General features: G+C 37.0%; 1 protein-coding gene across 1 annotated transcript in view; it reads right to left on the bottom strand.

Annotated features, from left to right (window-relative positions):
- The window catches only part of LOC142339672 (stress-70 protein, mitochondrial-like), a 129,721-nt gene extending 114,912 nt beyond the window's left edge, over positions 1-14,809 (bottom strand). The window contains exon 1 of the mRNA XM_075389890.1: positions 14,797-14,809. The gene's annotated coding sequence lies outside the window, so the exon portion shown is untranslated. The remainder of the gene's footprint in view (positions 1-14,796) is intronic.
- Between the last annotated feature and the right edge of the window lie 2,911 nt (positions 14,810-17,720).

The following is a 17,720-nucleotide window of genomic DNA, read 5'->3' as shown; positions in this document are numbered from 1 at the left end:
GTCGTTTCTCTTTTGATATACACAAACATAACACACTTTCTTGCGAGTTACCAAAAATTTTAGGATCAAGAAACATTTAATATACCTATGGATTAAAAAACGTGGTTTGATTTAGTGTTGTGAAGACCACCAAAGATTTCAGAGGCTCTTCTTCAGAATGAGGAAAAAGTGCGTCAAATGGGATTGGTTCTAGAGGACATGGGCAACGAGTATGCATCAAAAAATATGGAAATGAAGCAAAAGATCTCCAGTATTGTAAGTTTAACCCTTGTTCAGGATATTGCTAGCGACATTTTATAACTCCGCAACTACGCCGGAGTTTTTTACTTGAAAATTTTGCAAATTTTTCGTGTTTATTTTTTGAGGGAAGTTTTTTCCAGTAAAACGCTAACATTTTTTTCACTGATTTGGATCAGTACTACAGGTTCTTTTGTGTTGAGTTTTTCAATGCTCTTACCAACACGTTTTCGTCATTTCTCAAGACTTTTTTAATTAATAGGTGAGCAAGACAATTAAGGATTTGGAACCAGAAAGACTCGCCCTATCCGAGGATACAATTCTTGAGGACAATGTCGAAAATTTCCAGGAGATTGAAGAGACACCAGAAGTGCAATATGGTCTTGATAACAGGAATTTAGATCATATATATAAAGGACATAATCCTGCCCACTATGGTTTGCATTTGAGAAGGTGGATTTTGGGAGAAAAGCGGTTATCAACTGACATGATTTCTCCTCAACGCACAATGCAATCGGGACGAGCCGCAGCAGACTCCGAACTCGTTCTGAAGTTCTTTAGTAATTTTTAGTCACTTTAATTTTAGCCATATGCCAAATAAAAGTAAAAGGTTTAATCGAAATTCTTGTTTTTAAGAAAAAGTTTTGAGGGCTTTATTGAGATTAGGTTTTCGCAAAAAAGTAAAGATTCTTAAATTTGGTGCTCAACCGTATTTATGTCCTTTTTTGCTTTAGGATCAGTTCAAAGAAAATTTCCCTGAAGAAAACACCCCTTGGCTGCGAAAAAGGCTAGAGCAGCTGCAAATAAGGCGGGACTAAACGTCAAAGACCGATTGTCAGGAACAGGGAAATACAGTGCTGGAGCGAAGGAAATGAGAAAAGCTCAACTTAAGAAAAAGCATGAGTCAATTCGATCAGAATAGTTTGTTCTGCTATTTGTTCAATTGTCGAATTCTTTGTCTTAAATTTTGCATTCTTAAAAGTTTACCTAAAATTTTCCAGTCAGACATAATTAGTTTTGCAAAAAAAAGGTTCGCCCAAGGCTTTTTTGAGTCTTGTTTTGCTTGATAATTTCTCGCTAGATTTTTTTTAGTTCTACTGACTTTATTCTATAAGATGTGTTGTTTGTAGAGAATTAAATTTTTTTTGAGTGTCCAGTTTTTCTTTGCAGTTTTATTAAGAGAAAAAGAAGAGATTTAAATTTCTTGTCTTTGTTGCCGTAGGTTTGAGCATCAGCAATTTTTTTTTATAAAAGAAAAGTGAGACACATAATAGGGAAAACAAAAACTTAGCAAGAGCCCAAAGCTTTTACTGAATTCTAAACTTATAATTTAAAGAAATGATAACAATGCTAAATATGTGATTTGCCTTCCAAAAGAATTCGTAAATTTTATAATATTAAGTGCTTTTCTTCATAAATATATATTTGGCTTGGGTAAGTGTAAAGCTAAGTTTCTAAATTCCGAAATGGTTAGGAGGGCGTGTTGCCTTCCGATTTATTAGAAGAGAGTGAGGCACATAATAGGGAATGCAAAAGCTTAGCAAGAGCCCAAAGTCCTTATTGAATTCCAAAGCTTTATTTAAAATCTTAACAATGCTTAATATGTGATTTGCCTTCCAAACGAAATCGTAATTTTTATAATATTAAGTGCTTTTCTACATAAATATCTTTTTGGCTCGGGTAAGTGTAAAGCTATGTTTCTAAATTCTGAAATGGTTAGGAGGGCGTGTTGCCTTCCGACTGATATAAATTTTCGATTTCTTGTTAGAATTAATTCGAGGGTTGATCGGAATTTTTTTGATGGTGCTATTTGGGTGTGTTGCCTTCTAGCACTTTGCGTTGATTTCAATCTATTTCTCGCTTCTGTTGCTACAACGTGAGCGTTATTCTTGAAAACGGCTGCGAGTGAAATGAATAGTTTTTGTAAAATAAACTCTGCTCCTCAGTGATTGAAAAATGGCAACTCGAACGTCTAGTAAGGGCAGGAAGATAGTGAAGCCCACAAACTTCAGCACTGACAGTGAAGTTGAGTTGCAGCAAACAGCCCTTAGTCAAATGCGAGACAGCAGATTTTTGTTTTATTATGGCAAAAATGCGTTCTCAACTGCCCTGAATTCATCGAGCTGGCCACAGGGGACTTCCTGGAAACATAATTTAAGTCTGGAGCTAGCTCAAGCATATCCAATGATTCACAATGAGCCTCAACCAGAATGCATCTATCTCGGAAAAGGTTCACGAACTGAAATATCACGTCATAAACTCGTTGTTTTGGCTCAATTGAAAAAAGGAGAACCTCCAAGCTTCGTTCCGGAGACATTTCTTCGTGACAACAGAGATGAGGAGGTCAATTCAGAAGATTGCGAAACTCCTCTTCATTCCCCTCTTACGCAGCATGTGTCCCAGGCTGCGGGGTCAACATCTCTGATAGTTAACTATAACGCAACGAAGACTGCCGAAATAGAGAGCGCCAAAAATAAAAGTTCGTCATGTGAGCAGTTTCAACTTTTTTTTGCGGAACATCAATCAAGGATGGCACGAGCCGAATCCAGTTTCCATAAAATTAAGAAGCAATCAGATCGCCGCAAGATTAAGCTGGTGAACGAGTTCTATGATTCGGTAGTATCTGTTTGCAGTTTTTTGAAATTAATGTCTAGACAAAATAAAAATCTAACGCAGTCGCTGCTTCGTTGCTCGAAAAATTGAATAAGAGAAAAAGGCCGGCAAAATTGCACAAATATTTTCATGTTTCAACTTCTGCAGCTAGGTTTCTGTTGAAAATTGTATTGAAATATTTTGGTTACGAAATTCTACAATTTTGCTTCTTTTTTGACTCTACGTCTTTTTTAGACATTACGTATTTATAACACTAAAGACGTTCTGTAAATTCAGTAAAAAAGACTATTTTCTTGGTTGTTTTCTAGCGCTCTGAATTTCATATCAAATTGATGCTAACGTTTAAAAGCGTTTTGTTTAGCTGGAGGAGTTAGAGGAGTGCGTGAGAATCCAAAAGTTTGGGTTTGAGAGTGTCGATCAAAATCCGCATCTTCTTGAAACGTTCCCCGTTGTCAGTGTTATGAAAGGAGATGTTGATTTGATGCAAATTGAAGCCAATGAATTTCCTAGCAGGCTAGGACGAGCCCTTCGCAAGGAAATTTTTGGACAAAATGGACTCGTTGAAACGATGATTGGCGCTGAGCATTCAACTAGAAAAGAGGCAGAGGGCTCTGATGTTAAGCTGTTTTTTGGTTAGATTTTTTAAGAGCAACAATTGTAACCAACATTAGGGTTTTGTTAATGGGTTTTGTTTTTTAAATATAACGTTTGTTTTTTAAACATAATTCTTGATGAATTAGATAATGGAAAGAAAGATGAGCGACAATCAACATATGCTCTAAAATTCTCCTGCCACTACCGGAGGAAAAGATAAATGTTTATTATTCTGCTTAGGGTAACAAACGTTTCATAAACTAACCAACTTTGTCATGTTTATCTTTTGTAAGGTTCTTCAAAGTCTTAGATTAGAGCAAATATAGTAATTGTTTAAATAGGCGCTGTGCTGATAAAGGGATAGAGTTGTCGACATTCTTTAAAATGCTTTAGAAGTTATCAACGGTAAGTATCCGCTTACTCCCCGATTGGCATTCAAACTGGCAAAGGATGCAAAATGTGCCATACTACTGAGTTAGCAAACAGAAAAAAACAAACAGGTGCTCATGTCAAACAGCAATGATTCTAAATAGTTTTAGAATTTTATAGAGAATTCTTTTTTACCCCCCTTCTTATTAAAGCTATGCTAGTATTGATTACAACCCGTTTTGGTTTTGTAGCGATTGTTAACTGATTGTTAAACAATAGTTTGAAAAATCAGTTCATCTTAAATAGCCACTGCATCTCTTGTGCCGCTAAATTTAATCGATACTTTTGAATCTAACTGAACACAATGTTTGATAACGCTCAAAAATAAAGTTTTGAAACAACTTTTTCCTCTTGCAATGTTATTTTTTGTAAAATTAGTGCACTGTTATGAAGGAGTAATTCTCCCTGATACCAATGAGATATGTTACTGCTTTGCTCTGACAGTTATGTTGCTAAGAAATGTGAAATTGATATTCGGTTGTGTTGCCATCAAGAACAAATCAATGAAAAAGGTCTAGGTGCAGATATAATAGCAATATTTTTTACGTGGAGTTTGCGCAGTGCTCCGAGGGTGTGTTGCTCTCTGGTACTAATGAGATAATTTAAAGGTGACCGCTTACAAGCAGCATAGGTTTTGTTTGAAATAGCGAGAAGGCCATGAGGGCGTGTTGCCTCGAGCAGAAATAAACGAGAAACTGTTAGGTGAAGAATTAAAGGTGGGTGATTTAGAGTGATTTTTTTCCTGTGCTACGTGGGCGTGTTGACTTCTGGTACTAAGGAGAAATGTCGCAGGTTTGTGCATAGAGACAGTGTGTAATATTGAAAAATTCGGGATGCTATGAGGATGTTGCCTTCTAGAGAAAGTAAATGAAAACTTGTATCTGAAGAACTAATAGCAAGGTGCTTTTGTGAAATTTGTGCAGTGCTACGAGTATCTGTTTGCCCCTTGCCTCAATGCGATTTTGTACTGGTTTTGCGCTAACAGTCAGAGTTTGTTGTGTTTGAGTGCCATGAGGGTGTGTTGCTCTCTGGTACTAAAGAGAGAATTTAAATGTGACCGCTTAAAGGGAGCATAAGTCTTGTTTAGAATAGTGAGAAGGCTGTGAGGGCGTGTTGCCTCGCAGAAATAAACGAGAAACTATTAGGCGAAGATTTAAAGTCGCGTGATTTATTGTGATTTTATCCTTTGCTACGAGGGCGTGTTGCCTTCTGGTACTAAGGAGAAACATCGCAGGTTTGTGCAAAGAGACAGTGTTATTTTGAAAAATTTGAGTTGCTCTGAGGATGTTGTCTTCTAGAGAAAGTAATTGAATTTTTCTAGGTGAAGAGTTAATAGCGATGTGCTTTGGTAAAATTTGTGCAGTGCTACGAATATCTGTTCCCCTCTTGTACCAATGAGAGTTTTTTTTACTGGTTTTGCGCTTCACCAAAAGTTTAGGTTCCAGTTAGCAATGAGTGAGTGCAAAAACTTAGCGCAAATTGAAGGACAACTGTCTAAAAAATTGTTGAAAGATTTCCCGAATTCACCAAAACTTTTGACTGTGCTATGGAGTAAGGATGATTTTGAATTAAAACTGCGCAATGACCGAAAGCTGAAAAAACTGTTTATGGATATGAGCGAATCATACAAAGCTGCTATGGATTTTGGACTGAGTATTGAACCAGACAAATACGGAGGATTTTGCTTGGTGAATCGGTCGATGAGCGCCATCAAGCCTGGTGAAATTGAGGTAGCCGTTGTTAGCTAACCTGCCAAAAGAAAACTCGTATAAAGACTGGTCAGTTATGGAAGGAGGAAAACTCCTGGTTGGAGTGGCTAGGTGGGCTAATCATTCCTGTAAAGCTAATTGCGACTACTACATGAAAGGTGGTTATCGTGGACGACAATGTGTTAGGTTGCGAGCGCTGAGGCAAATAGAACCCAATGAAGAGCTGACAACCTTCTACAACGAAGACGCTTTTGGAGAAGAGAATGTCGATTGTCTTTGCAGTCATACAGAAGAGCATGGAAGGAGTGCAAATTTAATGCAATCAACTTCACAAACTGTAGTGAGAGCTGTAAAACGGAAACGTCTACCAAAAGCAGAAATTCGATTTGCACAACACGCAACAGAGTTTGATTCTTTCTTTGCTTATTACGAAGATTCATCGAATTTTAGCCTGTCCTCATTAAATGAGGCGCCCTCTTTTCCTATAGAAACTTCCCCAAACAATACTGCGGTTCCTGAAATCATCACATCAGATTCTATTGACGACGAAATGTGCAGAAGTAATGGAACAACTGACGAGTCATTGAACAGCGCTCAATTTCAATTTTTCCCGAGTATCAAAGCGATGAAAGTTCAGAGTCTGACACCGAAGCTGTAAAGGAACTTGCCTCATTCAATCAATCTTCTCTATGTGATTTTGTGAGTGACTGCAGACCAGTCTCTGTGTCAAATCTGGCTTTGTCCATCATGTCGTTAGTAATAAAGCAGAATTGTTCTGACCAAATGATGTACGAACTTCTAAAACGCGATCAAATTGTTTTCAATGGTGAAAGTTTAGCACCATGGACAATAAAAAAGAAGTTGGGTGAATTTGCCGCTCAGTATCAATGTAGAAAAGAACTTTTGTCGAACGGTGAACAAATTTATCTCAATTTTAATCCGCTTCTCCTGAAAATTGTTCAAAATTCGATCAACGGCATGTTGAGATACGCAGAGTTGAGAAAAACAACAAACGATTTAATTATGCCTAAACTGGAAGTTATTGAACGGCAAGTGACAATTAGGTTAATTTTGAACTTGGACGGAGCCCTGGTCTCAAAATCTCCTCCTAAAACAGCCTGTCCGCTCCCGATAGCGATTGCCGATCTACCTCCGAAGAAACGACAGATGTTTCGAAACATAACTTTAGGATCTCTTTTTGTTGGAAATGGGACACCGAATTTCGACGACATTTTTGATCATTTCGAGCGACAGATATCTACGCATGAGGAGGTAACACTGGATGGTGATCGAGTTAAGGTTAAGTTCGAGCCAATATTTTTGTAGCAGATTTAATTGGCAAAGCAGAAAAATTGAATTTCAAACAATGCAACGGATATTATGGCTGCTCTCTCTGCACTCATCGTGGCTTCCACATAGATTGAGCGCATCACTATCCACACGACTTTGATGTTCATAAAAATATGCGGTCTCCTGAAAGTTATCTGGAGAACTTGAAGAACCTGGATGAGGGATCTCAACAAAAACTCAAAACCCTCAACGGTAAAAAGAGTGATTTTGAAAAATTCACTCAAGGAGTAAAGGGCAGGAGCAAAGTTTTTTCTGTTATCGCTAATCAGCGGCTCTCTTCGCCGGTTGATACAATGCATCAACTTTTTCTTGGCCTATCGAGAGACCTCCTGACGTATTTTTACGACCGCATGAAAGCAGACAGTAAAAGAAAATTGAATAAAACGCCAAGAGAAATGCGTTTTATTCAATTTTATAACTCCAAGAGAAATAAAACGATCAGTGCGATCTTTCGATCATCTCGCAAATATGAAAGCCAGCGAGCTAAAAGTTCATTTGCTATATCTGGCGCCCATCGTCTTACCCATTTTTGTGTTTGGAGAAGACCGGAGGTCCGATAAAACGGATCATTTAAAACTAGTTTTTTCTTTGCGCAGTTTATATGATGACAATCGAAACTCTAAATTTTGCAGACTTTTGTTAGACGAGTTTTGCGTCAGCATGGCTGAAAAAATCCCAAGAAGTTCGAGTCGATCAATTTCCATCTATTGAGACATCTTGCTTGGCAAGCTGCTGAGATTGGTCCTCTCTTCGTAATTTCAGCATCAATGTTTGAATCGGCTCTTCATCTTCTGATTGCTCCGTTAACTGGAACAACAAACCACTGTAAACTAATGGTAGAGAGGTTTATCAGAGGCAAAGTGGTTTCTGAGATCGATTATAGTGAAGATGATTTGGCGCAGTTTCTAAGGTTTTCTGACAATCCGTCGGATGTGAACGAAGAATTTGGCCTCGTAGAATCAGAAGAATTAAGAGAATTCAGGTTCAACAATCAGTCAGCTCGAGTGTTCTGTCGAGGAAGAATTTTTATTTTGGCTCTTTAGCGTACGGGCGGGAATCAGGTGCAGATATTTTTGCATGTGTAGACGCGTCAACAATGGCTATTGGGAAAATTCTTTTCTTCTATGAGCTGGATGGTAAATTTTGTGTGTTTCGTGAACAAAGAATTGTTTCAACATTTAAACTTGTTCAACAACCAGAAGGTCCGGTTCCTAATTTTGCATACGTCGTTGAAGACAAGAATAGCACAATTCATGTTGCAGTAGATGCCTTAGAAATACAATTTTTTCCTGTAAAAATTGAGGACAATTTGTATCTTGTTCCACTACTCAGTAACTTCGAGCATGATTAATTTTTAGCTTTCAGTTTTAATTTTGATTATAGCTTCGCTGCTTGATTCATTAACGTATGATATCCGTTATTGTCATTGTATATATTGAAAACAATCAATTTGCCAAACTTAGTTGAAAACAAAGTCATCTTGCAGAACGCAGGCAAATTCCAATCTCTCTACATTGTTTTTCTTTTGCTTGTTCTAAAAATTTGCATCCTTCCAGACGTAATGAGGCAAACAATTTTGAGTTTTGAGAACAACCGTTTGATTTATCGAATACAACCTGCTGACATAGCTGGTAATGTCGAATCAAATGAAGTTGACTTGCTCAGGAGTGAGATCTTTGCTTTGAAGGAAATGGTTGCTCTCCTTACGAAAAGAGTAGAAGAACTGGAACGTCTTCGACCTGTGGAGATAATCGATTTAACACAAGATGAAAGTTTCACAACAACTGTTTCGGTGACGTCAAACCAAAGCGATGATATAGAGATGAATGGACTTTTTTGAGCCGGGCAAGATCTTAAGCTTTTAAATAGCACGATAGTTTCTTGTTTTCTCTAGTAAATTGTTCAAGCTGGTTCTTTTAGATTTTTGAATTGTTCAAATGTAGTTTGTTTTCTACTTAATTGTATTAAAGATTTGATACCCCTGCTTTTTTGATGCTGAATTGAAATTGCTTTTTTGCTTTTCCAACTGGCTAACAAAATATACATATTATAAATTGAGGACAAGTTTGTGTTTTACTAATTTTTCGAGGAGGGTCGGAGGGTGTGTTGCCTTCTGCCGCAAAAGTATTACTTTCATTCCATAATTTTCTATTTTGCTTCAGGCGTTTTTCGTTTATACCTTGACATAGACAGGAGGGTGTGTTGCCTTCCGGCTAATGTTTTGACATTGCTCATAAGTTTTACTTTTTTCTAATGGTCACGAAGGTTTTTAGTTTCTCGAAGTGAGTTCCCAGCTACTGATCAGCGTACCGGGGACATTAGTGATGGGATCTTTTGTAGTACTCAGATTTGTGGTAATTTTCGAGACCGCAGTTTTGACAACGTGGCAGCCAATACAAATGGTTCAAATGATCCTTTTGAATGACGGAGTTGAGCATACATTATCTTTGACCCCAAATACACCAGAATTTGAGTCCTTTATGGCATGGGTTACTGAAGTTGAAATGAGCGACGAGCAAGAGCAAGCCTTATATCCTCTGATTTCGGTACTTGGAGACTACTACGGTTCCTCTGATAGCGAACACTGACTACTATTCCAATCAGATCTACAGTGCTAAATTTTAATTGTTTGCTCATGATGACAAACTTTCTTAGGCTCTGCGTATTTCAAACATTTTAAAAGAATTGTGCTAATTTTCAACCGACATGCAAACTCGGCATGGAGTGTCCCATGAGTACCTAGAGTCTAAAGCAAAAATAGTTTTTGGTATATCTTGCCTAGGAAAAAAGTTGGGTTTTCATACGGAAATTTGCGATTATTTCTAATAAGTAATTTTAAATAATTTTCAAAAATAGGTCTTTTTGATTAGGTCTTAGAGTTGTCCAAAGTGAACCAAACTCGGCATGGAGTCTCCTATTAGTACCTAGAGTCTAAAGCGAAAAGATTTTTTGCTATAGCTTGTCTAGGAAAAAAGTTAGTTTTTCATACGGAAATTTGCCAATTTCGCGAATAACGAATTTTAAAAATAGGTCTTTTTCATGGGGTCAAGGAGTTGTCCAAATCAAACCACACTCGGCATGGAGTGTCCCATGAGTACCTGGATTCTAAAGCGAAAAAAATTTTTGGTATAGCTTGCCTAGGAAAAAAGTTGGGTTTTCATGCGGAAATTTGCGATTATTTCTAATAAGTAATTTAAAATAATTTTTAAAAATAGATGCACATTAACGAGCCTCCTTTTTTAATTCTGGTTTTAATCTATATTATATTTATTATTATGTTTATGACATTATTATATTTTTATTATTATTTCACGTTGTCTTTTTAGTGTTTCTGTTTTGGAGAGAGCTTTTCGAGCCTATTTTTTTTCTAGTGCTCTGCTCAATTCTCCTATAGTTGTTTGTTTGTAACTCCGCCGTAGCCGGTCCCCAGCCCGGTTGAGAGAAGGAGGAGGGAAACACACCCAAAACATACTGGAAAATCTCAAAAAGTTGTTCGTTAGTTCAACTGTAGATTTTTTCCGACAGTTTAGTTATGATTCGAAGTACGGGCCGCATGAATCGAATTACGTTGATTTATGATTCGAAACGCTAAGATTATGACTCGACAGACCGGGTCATTGTTCCGAAATACCAGATTTATGAATCGAAAGACCGGGTCATTGTTCCGAATTACCAGATTTATGATTCGAAATACAAGATGCATGACTCGAATTATGTGGATTTATGATTCGAAGTACGGGCCGCATGAATCGAATTACGTTGATTTATGATTCGAAACGCTAAGATTATGACTCGACAGACCGGGTCATTGTTCCGAAATACCAGATTTATGAATAGAAAGACCGGGTCATTGTTCTGAAATACAAGATTTATGAATAGAAAGACCGGGTCATTGTTCCGAAATACCAGATATATGATTCGACTTACCGGGTCATTAACTTCTTCCGGGTCCGTGTATTTAACGACCCGGAATGACACCCCCCCAGAAGACGTTTTGTCGAGTCATATTTCTACCACCTCGCCCCGGGAACGCTTTGAATTCGAAAGGTTTCCTATCAATAGCCAAGGCGGTTGGAGCTCGTCTATGGTTGATTCGAAAAACGACACATATCCATGTCAAAAATAAATTGTCTTAGGATCTGAAATTGTAAACAGATTGAGATAATCGGTAGAAAATCAAAAAGGATTCTCACTAATAACATCGTAATGTTCACAACTTACTCGAGTTCTGCCTCGATATTAAAAAAAGATATGCCTTTCTGGAGCTCTCCTTGCAGAATTTTTTCAGAGCAAAAACTATCAAAACTTTCGAGAGAATGAAAATTTGGAATATTAATGGCACGAGGCACAGTTATTTAAAACAACATCAACTTATCTCTAATTCCGCTTTCGGAGAGGTTTTGAACAGATGCACGTATGCATTGTGCAAAAGAAAACTTCGAATCGCTGCATTAAAGTTTAATAGAAAGACAAGTATCAAAACAGATCATATTGTGCAAAATGCAGACAGACGAGAGCAAACATCACTAATTAAGTGAAGTTTTACAAAACGCACTCTAAATTTCTCACTTGAATGCTGAAAGTTCGAGAAAGAACATATGCAATATGCTCTCTGGTTTGAAAACTAGTTCTCCCTAATTCAAGAACTCTGGTTTCCAACATCAACGACTGGGAGTTCGGCCATCCTACATTTACGCTTAATACCACTTCCGAGCTGATTTATTGGTTCACATACACAATTCTAGTCTTCATGCGGGTACTATTGGAAAAGGTAAGTTATAAGCAACTTCACTTTGTTCCTAACCAATTCAATACCGACAAAACTCTTTGAGGATTGACCATACCAGTGATTAATTCCTCATCTTTGAATAGTTGCCTAGCAGAACGACTAGCAATTTTAATTGCAGAACTACCAACACTATCAAATAGGTTATCCCCACTATCTGCCCGGGCCGAGGTGTCCACCCCCAGTCCACCGTTATTAAGCGAGATTAAGGGTGTAAAGCTTTTTCCACTCTTAAATAGCAGAGAAAAGAGTGTAAGAGTGTAATTTTGTAAAAATTACACTATTTTTACACTCTTTACACTCTTTAATCCACTCTTTTTACACTCTTAAAAATTACTTTTGATTACACTCTTTCGTCCAATTTTTAGTGGGGAAAAGAAGGAAAAGTGTAATTTTGAAGCGATTACACTCTTAGAAATACACCGCAATTTTTAAGAAATTACACTCTTAGAAATACACTACAATTACACTGTTTTGTCCACTTATTTCCTTCTTCTGAACGGGTGTAAATCTTAAATCTTATTCAGGCTCTGCACAAAAAAATACAGAAATTTGTGCTGCAATAATAAAAATTTGAATTACAGAAAATTTACCGTCCCGGGCCACATCATTAGTTGTGCGTTTGAGTTCTGCAGAATTGAGGAAACGGGATGCAAAATGGATTGGCTTACATTCTCCATGGATCTTGCTCTTGTTGCCCTGATAATGCAATTTTTAGTTTTGTGTAGAAGTAAATGCCAGAGGAAATCCAGCCAGGTGTCAAAGCTAAAAAACGCAAAAATATGCAAGATTGGCGTTGTTGCGTTGAATTTCTGTAAGATCAAAGCTTGAGCGTAGATCTTACATAAATTCAACGGACTCAATGCCAATCTTACATAATTTTGCGTTGAATTTTAGCGTAGATCTTACATATTTTGCTTTGAATTTTGCGTAGATCTTACATATTTTGCGTTAAATTTAGCGTAAATCTTACATATTTTGCGTTGAATTTAGCGTAGATCTTACATATTTTGCGTTGAAATTGGCGTAGATCTTACATATTTTGCGTTGAATTTAGCGTAGGTCTTACATATTTAGCGTTGAGTTTAGCATAGATCTTACTGATTGCTAACGCTTGATAATGCACTTTTAGAGTTTTTGTCAAGGCAGATGGAAATTTTTTGACTCGTATAAGAAATTGTCCAAGAATTTTAGAATAACGTGAAGAAAATGTCGAACCTCATGAAGAACTATCGTTGATAGCTTTCTGAACAAGACGAGTTAAAAATTTTCTGAAGGCTCTTTTGGTGGCGGAGAAATTGTATTTTCACGGTTTGTGTAGAAACAGATGCAAAACTCTTGACTTGTATAAGAAATTGTTAAAGAATTGGTGAACTAGGTGAAAAAATTTTCGAACTTCATGAAAATTCTTCGTTAATAGGTTTTTGAAGAAGACTTATGATCCATGCGTTGCCTGGCTGCTTCTTTTTGCCCTTTTGGGACCTTCTCCCATGAGCTGTAGATTAAAGGTGGCTTATTGAATGAACGACAAAGTTTTGCTTTCAGATCAATACTTCAAAAAAGGGTACCTTAGAAATGTGAAATTCGGAAACACAAAAAATTCGACTGGTTTTTTTTTTGTAAAATTTGTTCCAACTTCTTTTCAATTAGGCTTAGGCAGGTCAAAATGATGACAAAAGCGTTTTCTAGGCTAATGTTGGCTATGTTATAGAGAAATGTACGATTAGTGATATATAACGTCAGGTTTTGCAATTTCGTCAATGTCTCAAAATTCGTATGCTTATTCGAAAATATAATGCGACCCTCTGAGTCAAAGAGTTGTTGTATGTCGTCCATTTTCTTTTTGTAGGATCACCTATCTGTAGGAAAGGTCATAAACGGAGAAGTTTTGCTTTCAGGTCAATACTTCAAAAAGGGGTACATTAGAAATGTTTTGGGGGCGCTTCCCATTTCTGATGGTTTTTGCTAAACTACTGAGCCAATTTATACCAGCATAGTTGCGTTTTGCTGATCTTAAGTCTTTCCTGACAACCCTTTCTAATTGGTTACTAAATTCGGCCTGCTTCGAAGGTTATTAGGCGGTAAATTTTAAAATAAAATCACAAAATTTAGTGTTGCAATACGTTTTTTTAGTTTTGATGTAGTTTTTCTTCAAATTCGGTGTATGGTCACTTGCAAATTGTGTTATTTAGTTTTCGTTTGGCTCCCTGAAGCTTCTGTCTGAATACTTGTTTTTAGGAAGTCAAAAAGATTTAATTTTTTTTGGAAACCATGAAATTCTTGTTTGAGTTCTTTTTTGTCAAAACACACAAATTACACTGGCTTTTGCGGTGAGGTGGCAAATTGTTCGTACTTCGTGGTAGAGGCCTTCAGTCTCAAGAAATTACAAAATACGCTTGTTTTGAGTCGTGAATTAGGTCTGAATGGCGGGTTTGAGTCGCTTTGCTGGATTTTTTGTGAAATTTATGTCTTATTGGCAGAAAATTCGGGGCAGGCTTCCCGTTACTAAAGATTTTTCCTAAATTACTGAGCCAATTAAGAGGAACATAAGAGTTTTTGGCTAAAAGATTTTAGTCTTGATGCAGTTTTTCTTCATTTGTGGTACTGCTACTTGCAAATTGTGTTTTTAGGCCTTTTTCAATTCATTAAATTTTTGCAATCCTCAGTTTTTGGAATCCTCAGTTTTTGGAATTTAATAATTCAATATGTCTTCTTTTTTAAATTTATGAAGCTCTTGTGTGACTTCTTTTTTTGACAAATCACTCAAACACCCTGGACTATGCGGCGAGGTGGGAAAATGTTCCTACTTCGTGGAAGAAATTTTCAGCGTCCAGAAAATTCAGACTGCGCTGGCGTTCGATTCTGAATTATTCCGAGGGCCATTTTTATGTTGTTTTTCTAGATTCTGTTCGAAAATTATAAATTGCTGGCAGAAAAATCGGAGCATGCTTCACGTTTCTTATGATTTCGCCTAAACTATTGTGTCAACTTAGACAGGCAGGATCGCGTTTGTTTGACAATGAGTTCTTCTTGTTTCCAGTATTTAATTATTTACTGAAATCGGCCTTCTCAGAAGGTTTTAATAAGTTTAAGAAAATTCAAAAATTATAATATTTGAAAACGTTTTTTAGTTTTGATGTTGTTATTCTTCTAATTGGGGGTATTTTTACCTGCAAATTGTGTTATTTAGGTTTTGTTTAGGTCCACGAAGCTTTTAAAAAGTTTGTTTTTGTGAATTCAACAATTTTTCATTTTTTGCGAAATCATGAAGTTCTTGTTTGACTTCTTTTTTATCAAAACAGACAAATCACCCTGGCCTTTAGGGCTAGGCGGGATTTTTTTCCCATTTCGCAATAAAGGTTTTAGGTGTTCAGTAACTACATAGTGGACCTTAATTGCTTTCAGAATTATCTACGTGGCGCCGTTATTAGTCGTTCTGCTTAATTGTTTGAGAAGTTGGTGTCTCCCTTTAGCCCAAATGTCGGGGGTACGCTTCATGTTTTTGACGATTTCTCCAAAACTACTGTACCAAATTGGACGGCCATTGTCGCATTTTGTTGGCCCTGAACTCCTTGTTTGCAGTGTTTATTGGTTTTTCAAGTCACCCAAATCAAAAAATGTTTGAGGAATTAATTTTATTATCACATTGAGAAAGGAACTTAATGCTTTGTACTTTTTCGAATTTTTCATTCAATTTTTGACCAAAACGAGTGATTTTCGGCTTAATCTGTTGCTATTAAGACACGCATCTCTTGAATGGCTAGTCACAGTCCTGAAGATATTCTTCAGAACTGTTATTCAATGATGAAAGCGGAAAAACAAATCTCTTCTCAATTTTTATGCTTGAGTGGTGTTTTGCGCAATTGAACAACTTTTTCGGTGTGCGTTATGTGTTTTCTAGACACTATTTAGGTTGCTGAAGCTAATTATATCTAATAATGGGATTAATTCAACAATTTTTCACGATTTCATCAATTTTCTGTGGATAATGTTTTATGTGAAAACACACAAAATATCAAAACCTTCATGGTGAGGTGGGAATTTTTTCCCACCTCTTCATGAAGGTTTGCCGTGATCTAGAACGTCAAAGTCGACCAGAATTACACCCACAAATACGCCGGGAACGCTGTTTCACGTTGTTTTGCGTCGGTTCCGGAGATTTTGGTCTTCGCTGATTGCCCAAAAATTGTGTTATAAAATAGTATTTTGTTATTATCTCCTAAATTACCGAACCAAATTAAATGGGAGTATTCGAATTTTGTTTGCACTGAAGCCCTCTTGCTTGCAGTGTGTGATTGGTTTCTGAAATCGGCTTTATCAGAAAATTATTAATGTTTAAATTTGAAAAAAATCGAACTTTTGGGCTGTTCTGGGTGACCCAAATTTCGATACAACAAAACACGCGATATACCCTACAAATGACAGTGTTTCAGAAACCTCAGTTAGTGGGGAGTTTCCCCATATATATTTCATATAGTATTTTTTTTAGTTTAGATAATTCAGCTCTGAAGTCAGGTCACCTCGCTTTTTTGGTCAGTTGGCAGGGTACCTATTTTTTGCTATAGTTTCTTCTCGAGTGCACCGATTGTGCTCATTTTTTAATATGTTGCGTATCTTAAGCAGTGCTACAAACTGTACTAAGGGGGTTTAGTATTGTTCCGTCGTTTTAGAGAAATTAGCCAGTAAACTTGCCCTCGGTTTTAGACCCAGAAGCGGTTGACCCCAATTGACACCACTTTTCAAGCTTTGAATTTTGTTATTTGTGGTGACAAAATTAGTGTTTTGAATAGCCCTCCTAACGTACATTCCGAATATGTATACTTTATATAGCGTTTTTGCAGGATTAGATGTTCAATTTTGGCTCTGCAGCCGGAGTACTCTGTTTTTGGGTCATTTGGTACCGTACATTTACTTTGCAATAACTCGTTGTAGAGAGAACCGATGTTGATGAAACTTTTTTGTTAAACCCAGCTTGAGCTAAGCTTTGTTTTGATATAGGTGTCGTTTTGTTTCGATCAGCTGTTTTCGAGAAATTGGCCAGGACATGTACCCCTTTTTTGACCTGCTGAAGCAGGGTACCAGTACATACAGAGCTCTGTCACATCACCTATAATGCGATTTAAGGCTTGTTTATTGGTGCGTTAGATTCGCCTGATAATGGGGATTGTTCCCATATAATTTTAATATGTTGTTTTATGCAGTTCAGAAGGTAAATTTTAGCTCTGCATGTGCTGTATCTCTCCTCTGGGGTCATTTGGTACGGTACTTTATTTTTGCTGTAACTCCTTGAAGAGTGAACCGATTGGGTTTTAATTTGATGCGTATCTCAGGCAGTGCTACCAACAGTACGAAGGGCGTTTTTTTTATTCAGCGGTTTTTGAGAAATTGGCCAGGGAACTTGGCCCCGGTTTGATCTCCTGGGGAGAGAAACATCACCACTGAAGACCAAAATCTTCTCTTTCAGATTGTCGTTAATGATCCAAAACTGTTCTCAAAGTTTGCCCTGACCATCAGAATTGTATCTCAATTGCTTACTGTAAGTTTCTTGTTGAGGTAGAGGAAAAATTACAGATCGAGCACATGAGTCGTGGAAAAAGGGCGTCAATTTGACTGAATGCTCATCGGCTTTCATTTTCTAAGTACTTAACAGAAACAAGTGATGGTATATATGGTTTTAAAGCCCGTTTTACAGTCGATCTAATGATCTAGGTTTCGTTTTGATTGGTTAAGAACTTCAGAAGTTATTAACAATTTTCCTACCCAAACCTCCGAAAATGAGTGTTTATGTTGATAACCGGTTAATATGAGTTGCAATATTATTGCACCAAACTTTTAAGACTATGGTGAATGCTTTTGATTTACCCTTTGGGAAACTATAACCGAATGAGCGTTTGGTACCAATTGAAAAAAGAGCATAGTGGCTGAACGCTCAACGGCTTTGATTTTCTAAGTGCTTAACAGAAACAAGTAATTGTATATAAAGTTTTAAAGCCCGTTTCACG

This window comes from Convolutriloba macropyga, chromosome 5 (assembly GCF_964194025.1).
Source record: "Convolutriloba macropyga chromosome 5, txConMacr16.3, whole genome shotgun sequence".
Taxonomy (NCBI): domain Eukaryota; kingdom Metazoa; phylum Xenacoelomorpha; order Acoela; family Convolutidae; genus Convolutriloba; species Convolutriloba macropyga.
The sequence above is the reverse complement of the archived record's forward strand: the minus strand, read 5'-3'. Positions and strand labels throughout refer to the sequence as shown.